Below are 8,949 nucleotides of genomic sequence, written 5' to 3'. Positions count from 1 at the left end.
TTTAACCTGAGCAGAGAAATTCTGGAATGCAGCTGCGATCAAATTGAGCCAAACAAAAAGAGAATTATAACAACAACTCTCAGGATTGTAGTTATTATTATTACACAGTTACAGTAGAAAGAATTGGCAAAAAGTTTCAGCACCAGTGAATTTGGATTCATTTAAGAGAAAACTGTTGTTGTGCTTCTAAATAGTTTGAGATCTCTTTGGACTATGTGCACTCATCTTAAAACAGGATCCTGAAGATTGTCATAACAAAATTGATCAATTATAGCATTAAAAGATATGGCTGAGAAAACATATTCTGAAAAGAGATTGTTAAAAGTTTCTTTGAATTCTTGAAGCTTCAAATTTGGCCATCTTTGATGTTTTGTCTTTGTTTTGTTGGAATGAATGTTTGTTTATATGTTGCATGACACAATAATCCATGTTTAGAATAATGTTTCTAAATCCCAGATTGATTAAAACTTTGAGTTTTCAGGAGAGTTAAGAAGCAGCTTGTTTCTGAGGCAGGTGCATGTTAACAGTTTTGCAGTTTAAGGTACACTAAGATGGGTTGGAATGAAGAAACTGTGGGTCCTGCCCATAGGCTGCCCATCAGAGGTTAGTTCTGCCTGACTCCGCCCACCTACCAGGTTGGTTCATGCCTTCACTTTCATGGTAACGCTCAGCACCTCCCTTCCTGAGTTTTAACACTGTTTAAGAGATAATAGAATCAAAATGCTTGTAGTGATTGTTGCCTTAAAAACATGTTTTTTGTATAATAATTAAGGATGTAGCATGACATTTAGATTTATGTGTTTTACTATTAAAAGGTTAATGAAATAGTTTAAACTAGTTTGAAGAATTAATTTTACATACAGGATCATTGGTGATTTATTAGATTGAAAGTTTCCCTGGTGCCATTAAGCTAGCTGACAGTTCAAGATATGCCAAAAGTAAGGAATATATTTTTGATAAAGAGTCTGAGTCATGACTTCATATTTGGTGGGAATTATTTATTAGATTAAATTTGTAGAGTGTATGCATCAAAATTACATTAGATTTCCATTAATTTAATACTTATCTTCATACAAGACAAATCAGGATGATATGTGACTTAATTCTAAGTAAGATATTAATGAAATGCACAACGACTGAAGTTTGTGTTTTGTTGTTAATGGAACTGAATTGCAGTTAACAACCTCTGGATTTTATTTATGTTGCTTTCGTTGAATTCATAGAGACACATAGTTATGTCAGAATTCATTTCTTTGGTTCTATGTAATGTGATCTTGGTTACTAGAACATTTTTGTTTAAACTTTTTGCTGGATTTTCGCATGGGTTGGACCCTGCGCCAGAAGAGGGGAATGTCAGAATAAAGTAACATGGGGATATTGCCAAGATCATTTTCTTCCACATCTTTGTGTGAAGATAGGATGTTGTTTTACTGTCAAAACCTGTCCACTGTGTTTTCTCAAGTTTCACAGACGGTGAAGGCTGCATTACCAAAAACAGCCACTTCCACCCTCCAGTCCTTTATTCCTGGCGACTGGATTCTGCTCAAAGAATCTAGGAGAAAACACTGGAAGTCCAGGCACTGGAATGACCCATATCAGATCTTACTAGTCACCCAGGAAAGCTACAGGAAAGCTCCAGCTCCTCCAGCTTCATCTGGCTTCCAGGACACAAGTCATCTTCCAACTGGATCATCCACGGCCTGAAAGGTGTGAGGACAGCGGACCACCACAAGACAAAGAACTGTAAGCTGATCACTGGCGAGTGATTAAAGAGGTGGTTGAAGAACACTGTTTTTACAGGGGCACAATAATCCCTTGGGCAGTGCAGTGTTATTTCCGAATCTACTTAAGGCCATCGCCTGAAAGTTAGAAATCATAAGGTCATTTGCCTCACTGCACACACACCACAGTGAGAGACACATAGGAAACATACAGGGAAGACGTCTACACATTGCACATAACCTTTCTCTGGATGATGGACTGGCAACGTCTGCAACAGAGAGACAGTCAAACATGCGCCATGATGCTTATTCTCCTTAATTTCTTAACATTTGGTGGCTACTAGGCACTCCTTTGCTTGGACAGCAAGGGTCAGCCAAATTCGTTTCTCCCACTTTGACAGCAAAACTGACTCTGAGGAGGAAATCTCAGATGCTTTTATATTGCTTGATATCTATCATTATGGTACAAATTTGAAATGTGTTCATTTCCACCGTTGTTTGGTTGGACTATGGAAGCCTAACTTCCAGCAGGTTAGAGTTCCGGTTTCTAAACATATTTCTAGAGGAGCTTGCTACGACCGCCCACCTGTACCAGACTGGTAACAGGGCAGCTTGGAGCGCAGAAGCCACTCAGGAGAGGCAGCAGGATTTCTTAGTTTTGTTTATGATTTGTTTTCTTTGAAAAAAAAACTGCTTGCTTTCAGTACCAGAAGAAAGGACATTCCACTTCAAGGTCATGATGCAGCTATATGGAAGATGGTCTGTTCTGATGCTAATGATTGGTATTTCAAGTATTTTTATTACTCTTGTGTTCATTTGGGGAAATGTACAGCAAAGATAATTTGTGGCTAATCTGAGTAATTACGCCAATAGTACTCATCAGCTGATTTGAAGAGAGATTCATCACTTTTCTGATTACCATGATCATGCTGAAAATGTCTGGTGGCAACTGATGCATCAAACTGTGAGGAAGATAAGAAATGACAGTTGCTATGTTTGTTTTTTGATTTCACCTGCTATTAATGATCAACCATTTTTAGTACCTGTTCCGATTGATACTACTTTCTTTCCAGATAGGCGACATAACCAGCTGGTGGAGGTTGTTTTCCTTGGGTGAGGAATTATATTGTAAGGCAAAGCAGAAATGTTAGTAGATTTTCTAGTGAGACTAATTTCATATGTGCTAATACAGGAATTCTTTATAGATTTGGGGGTAATAGGAATCAATTGGATATCCAGATATAGGTACAGATATTTGTATTTCACAGGAGGAAAACACACCTTATTTCCTTGGAAAGACGGAAGGTTGCACAACTATTATATCTGTTTCATGTGCTTTAATCAACAGACATAAATTTGAGGCATGTCCTATCAGAACTGCTGCTTCTACCATTTCAGGATCTTTGGTCCCAGATCCCTTTGTGTTAACTCTTAATTTTACAGCCGTACTGAATGGAAGTAAGTTGTATGACCAGGCATGTAAATTAACCAGGGTTCTTGTTACTTTTCCTAGTAGAGATGGGTATTCATGTCCTAAGAAATAGATCATATCTGTATCTGCCTGCTAATTGGTCTGGAGTATGTTATCTAGCTCACTTACAACCTACAGTCACAACTTATAATTCAATCAGCCAATTATTAGAGAGGAAGGTTTCACTGTTCTGACCAAGGAGCAGCAAGCTCTTAGAACATGAGTTTGCAAAGTAGAATGGCTTTGGATTATCTGTTAGCTGAGAGGGGTGATGGTTTTGAATAATTTTCCTTTTAATTGTGATTACCTTGTAATCAGAAGAAAGGAGTTGTAATGGAAATTCTTGTATTAAGTGCTCTAAGGTGTTCCAAAGTGTATGACCCTTAGGTTACCTCTCTTTCTTCAGAACATCTGTATTAGAGGAGGAAGCTATAAAAACCAGTATCAGACATTTAATGGTTAAAACTCATTCCTTTTGGGTGAGTTCCGGTTTCTAAACATATTTCTAGAGGAGCTTGCTACGACCGCCCACCTGTACCAGACTGGTAACAGGGCAGCTTGGAGCGCAGAAGCCACTCAGGAGAGGCAGCAGGATTTCTTAGTTTTGTTTATGATTTGTTTTCTTTGAAAAAAAAACTGCTTGCTTTCAGTACCAGAAGAAAGGACATTCCACTTCAAGGTCATGATGCAGCTATATGGAAGATGGTCTGTTCTGATGCTAATGATTGGTATTTCAAGTATTTTTATTACTCTTGTGTTCATTTGGGGAAATGTACAGCAAAGATAATTTGTGGCTAATCTGAGTAATTACGCCAATAGTACTCATCAGCTGATTTGAAGAGAGATTCATCACTTTTCTGATTACCATGATCATGCTGAAAATGTCTGGTGGCAACTGATGCATCAAACTGTGAGGAAGATAAGAAATGACAGTTGCTATGTTTGTTTTTTGATTTCACCTGCTATTAATGATCAACCATTTTTAGTACCTGTTCCGATTGATACTACTTTCTTTCCAGATAGGCGACATAACCAGCTGGTGGAGGTTGTTTTCCTTGGGTGAGGAATTATATTGTAAGGCAAAGCAGAAATGTTAGTAGATTTTCTAGTGAGACTAATTTCATATGTGCTAATACAGGAATTCTTTATAGATTTGGGGGTAATAGGAATCAATTGGATATCCAGATATAGGTACAGATATTTGTATTTCACAGGAGGAAAACACACCTTATTTCCTTGGAAAGACGGAAGGTTGCACAACTATTATATCTGTTTCATGTGCTTTAATCAACAGACATAAATTTGAGGCATGTCCTATCAGAACTGCTGCTTCTACCATTTCAGGATCTTTGGTCCCAGATCCCTTTGTGTTAACTCTTAATTTTACAGCCGTACTGAATGGAAGTAAGTTGTATGACCAGGCATGTAAATTAACCAGGGTTCTTGTTACTTTTCCTAGTAGAGATGGGTATTTATGTCCTAAGAAATAGATCATATCTGTATCTGCCTGCTAATTGGTCTGGAGTATGTTATCTAGCTCACTTACAACCTACAGTCACAACTTATAATTCAATCAGCCAATTATTAGAGAGGAAGGTTTCACTGTTCTGACCAAGGAGCAGCAAGCTCTTAGAACATGAGTTTGCAAAGTAGAATGGCTTTGGATTATCTGTTAGCTGAGAGGGGTGATGGTTTTGAATAATTTTCCTTTTAATTGTGATTACCTTGTAATCAGAAGAAAGGAGTTGTAATGGAAATTCTTGTATTAAGTGCTCTAAGGTGTTCCAAAGTGTATGACCCTTAGGTTACCTCTCTTTCTTCAGAACATCTGTATTAGAGGAGGAAGCTATAAAAACCAGTATCAGACATTTAATGGTTAAAACTCATTCCTTTTGGGTGATGTCTCAGGAAAAGCAGATGGTCTGTTCATAGATAACTTTGTTACCCCTGACTCGAGGAGGGTCTAGGGCCATAAAGCACAAACTCTTTTAAGTTGAGATAACACCCACATACTCTTTAAATACTGTGTGTAAATTTTGACACCACACTGAACCCAAAGACAGATGACTATGATGACATAGAAAAGGTTTATTTTACCGAGCTACAAAATAAAGACCACTACTCCTATGATGACATGTTGTAAATGAAAATATCTTTGACGCCTGAGTGTACTCATAATTGTTCTTCATAAAATGACTTTATAGCAGAAAATCGAAAGAAGTTGCTATTTAAGTGGAATGAGAAAAAGTTCAATGATGACATGAACAAGACTTGTTTTAATTATTTTACTTTTATTACATTCTGTTTTCTTTGATTTATTATATTATTATTGTACTCTGAGTATTTTTCCCACAATATAATCTGCTTACCGTCCGTTGGTTTTTCACTCACACAGTGTTTTCTTTTATATGTATCTAATCATGACTTTCTTCGTGATAAAAAAGGAGGGACTGTTAGGGTTTGAAAACGTTTGTATTATTTATCACTCATGTCTGCTCTAAGTGCTTTTCCCTCCTACATGCCACAGAAAGGGATATGGGGGAGACGAGTGAGTTATGCGCGCGTTGGTCCTCATGGCGGATTGAGACGTGCTCTCTGCCTTCTGTGTGTTTTATTCGTCTGAGGTGGAGCGCCTGGTACTCGAGACCACGGAGAAGGGCGTCGAGCAGCAGCAGTTTGTTTAGGTTTTTTGTGTGTGTGTGTGTGTGTATCATGGTTCGTGGTGATCATTTTTTACGATTTTATTTTGTGTGTTTGAGTGTTTTACTATGAGTTGCTTTGGTTCATTTTTATTTATTTTCGATTTTAACATTTTCATTCGTCTCGTTTCCTCTCCCCTCCCCTCCCATCTCCTCTCCCCATCTCTTCTCCTCTCCTCTCCCGTTTCATCTTCCAATCTCCTCTCCTCTCCCGTCTCTTCTGCCTGTCTCGTCTCCTCTCCTCTCCTCTCCCGTCTCCTCTCCCTGTCTCATCTCCTCTCCTCTCCCCTCCCATCTCTTCTCTCCTCCCGTCTGCCCTCCCCTCCTTTCTCCTCTCCTCTTCCATCTTCTCTTCCCCATGTCTGCCCTTTCCCAGGACTATGTCCCTTCTGCCATTACATACCCAGTAAGCTGGGCAAGTACGGGATCAGGCCCGAGGTCCCGAGAAGGATCTGGGGATGTGCATGGTGCTTGACCTGACTAAAGTACTCGTTGCATGCAACGTGACGTGCGACAACTCCTGAATTCGACATCGAGCCCGAACTCATGTCCCCCGAGGTGCTGACAAGAGCCTCTCTAGTGGTGATGTTCTACAAAATGAAGAGGGAAAACTTGCTTCTGCTGTCCAGAAAGAACCAGGACCGCGACGACCAGTGCCGGTGGGCTAACCTACTCTTGGACGGAAAGGTTCATATGCATCCGATGATTCGACACCTTTTGATGTCGAACGGCATCGACCTCCATCTCATGTCGAGTGAGGTGCTAACGAGATTTTTTTCTCTTGGCGTGTTTACACGAAATCAACGTAGATGACCATTATTCCATTCAAGTCGTGGAACAGAGACGTGAATGGAGTAACGGGCTAGTGGCAAACTTGGGCCTACACGAGCCACGAAGGAAGAATTCATTTGAAGCCGGAGGACGAGGAAAAGTAAAAAAAAACAGAAAACATAAAGCATTTGTCTGGGTGGTCACCTGGGTGCATGAAAGCATCCCTGAGGCTGTCCCCTTGGAACAGACTGTCCCCTAAGGTTCATGCTAGCTACTTGTGTACGATTGTGTATTTTTTGTTTTGTTTTATGTGTCATGACAATACCTTGTACCACGTATCTCTGTGTGACCTTGCATCATATATAGTATATTCCCAAAGAAACGAGAAACAAAATGTATTCCCATACCCCCCCACCATATATTGGTTTCATATTGTTGTCTTCACACACACACACACACACACAGGGGTATAACTACAAGGTTTGTTATTCAGGGTGAGGAGCAGAAGGAGGCTGTTTCTGGAGCCGCTAGGCTAGGCTCAGTGTGACGTTGCATCAAACAAGTGTATTCCCAAAAATGAATAAAAATGTATTCCCACACCGCTCCTCACCATATACTGGTTTAATATTGTGTCATTTCACACACACACACACACACACACACACAGAGCAGTTAGGACCAGTATTGTGGTTAGAAACCCTAGTTTATAAATGATTTTTTTCTGGCTTTTAAGTACCTCAAAACTAAAAACTAACCAAAAAATAAAAAATAAATACCTAAAACACTGTCGTTTTCTATTTTAGGAGGACATTGTGTATGAACTGTTTTTTGACAACAGCACTGACACCACTACCACCTCCGATGGCTCTGCAGACTTTGACCTAAACGTCCATGAGCCGTGGGCTCGAGCGCTCAGCAGCAACTTCAACCAGATCTTCCTCCCCATAGTTTATGGCATAATATTTACCCTGGGCATTGTCAGCAACGGATTGGTCATTCTCGTCATGGGCTACCAGAAGAAGGTCAAAAGTACGACAGATAAGTACCGACTCCATCTCTCTGTCGCCGACCTCCTTCGTCCTCAAGGGCAGCAGATTCTGTTGAGACTTGGCAGTTTGGAGCCGTCCTCTGTGTCTGTCAGTGGACATGATCTACACGATGAACCTCTACAGCAGCGTCCTGATCCTGGCCTTTTCAGCTTGGACAGGTACTTGGCGGTTGTGTGTGCCACCAACAGCCAGGCCACGAGAAAGCTGCTGCCGAGCAGAGTAATCTAAGTTGTAGTGTGGCTGCCTGCTGCCATCCTGACCGTACCTGACCGGTATTTGCCCGAGTCCAGGATGTAAAGAATGTAAGCTCCTCCAGCTACCTCATCGCAGAGGACGCGTGGAGAGTGCCGGTTCGAGTGCGATCTGTCAGTGCACCTACCTGACAGAAAGTGGTCTGATATGGATGATGGTTTTCCACTTCCAGCACATCCTGGTGGGCTTCATCCTACCCGGACTGGTCATCCTCGTTTGCTACTGTATCATCATCTCCAGTCTCTCCCAAGGTGCCAAGGGCCAGGTGCAGAAGAAGAAGAAAAAGAAGAAAGTCCTGAAGGTGACAGTAGTCCTCATCATTTGCTTCTTCAGCTGCTGGCTGCCCTACTGCGTCGGTGTCCTTGTGGACACCCTTACGATGCTGAACGTCATTGTGTCCTCCAGCTGTGAGCTGGCCTGCATCCACTGCTGCCTGAACCCCATCCTCTATGCCTTCCTGGTTGTGAAGTTTAGCCAAACCCCCAGTAGCATGCTCACAATAATCAGCAGCACCAGATGGAGCCAGAAAGCGACTCCTGTGACCAACAAATGAGGACAGATGTCTTCTGTGTCCACAGAGTCCGAGTCTTCCGCCATCTTGCTGAGTTCACTGACAGTCGATGTTGGGAGGTGGGAGTTCGTGGACTTTATGCTCTCAGACTAAAACAAACAAATAAAACAAAACAACCACAAAAACAACTAAGCTTTATTTTTGAAAGAACTTACTACATTTTGTACAAATGGGCCTGCACCTGGGGCCTTTGTATGCCTTGAAAACTGCAATTGTGTGTTTTTGTTACATACCCCCCCAAACAATTGTTTGGCTCCTTAAGTAGCATTGGTTCCTGAGGCAGTACCTCTATCCACTGTCTTTGTTATCATTATCATCCTCACAGACTGTGATGCTCAACTAGGGCTTAGTTTCAATTGGTTCTTAGCTGTTCTTATCCACTAGCAGCTGCTGTTGGAACCCTTGTACATAGTTT

At 41.1% G+C, this 8,949-nt stretch overlaps 1 pseudogene; it reads left to right on the top strand.

Annotated features, from left to right (window-relative positions):
• The first annotated feature begins 6,437 nt into the window (after positions 1–6,437).
• On the top strand, positions 6,438–8,627 carry LOC124860740 (annotated as a pseudogene).
• The last annotated feature ends 322 nt before the right edge of the window (positions 8,628–8,949 follow it).

Source organism: Girardinichthys multiradiatus, chromosome 23, assembly GCF_021462225.1.
Source record: "Girardinichthys multiradiatus isolate DD_20200921_A chromosome 23, DD_fGirMul_XY1, whole genome shotgun sequence".
Lineage (NCBI taxonomy): Eukaryota > Metazoa > Chordata > Actinopteri > Cyprinodontiformes > Goodeidae > Girardinichthys > Girardinichthys multiradiatus.
This window is presented reverse-complemented; position numbering and strand designations above follow the sequence as displayed.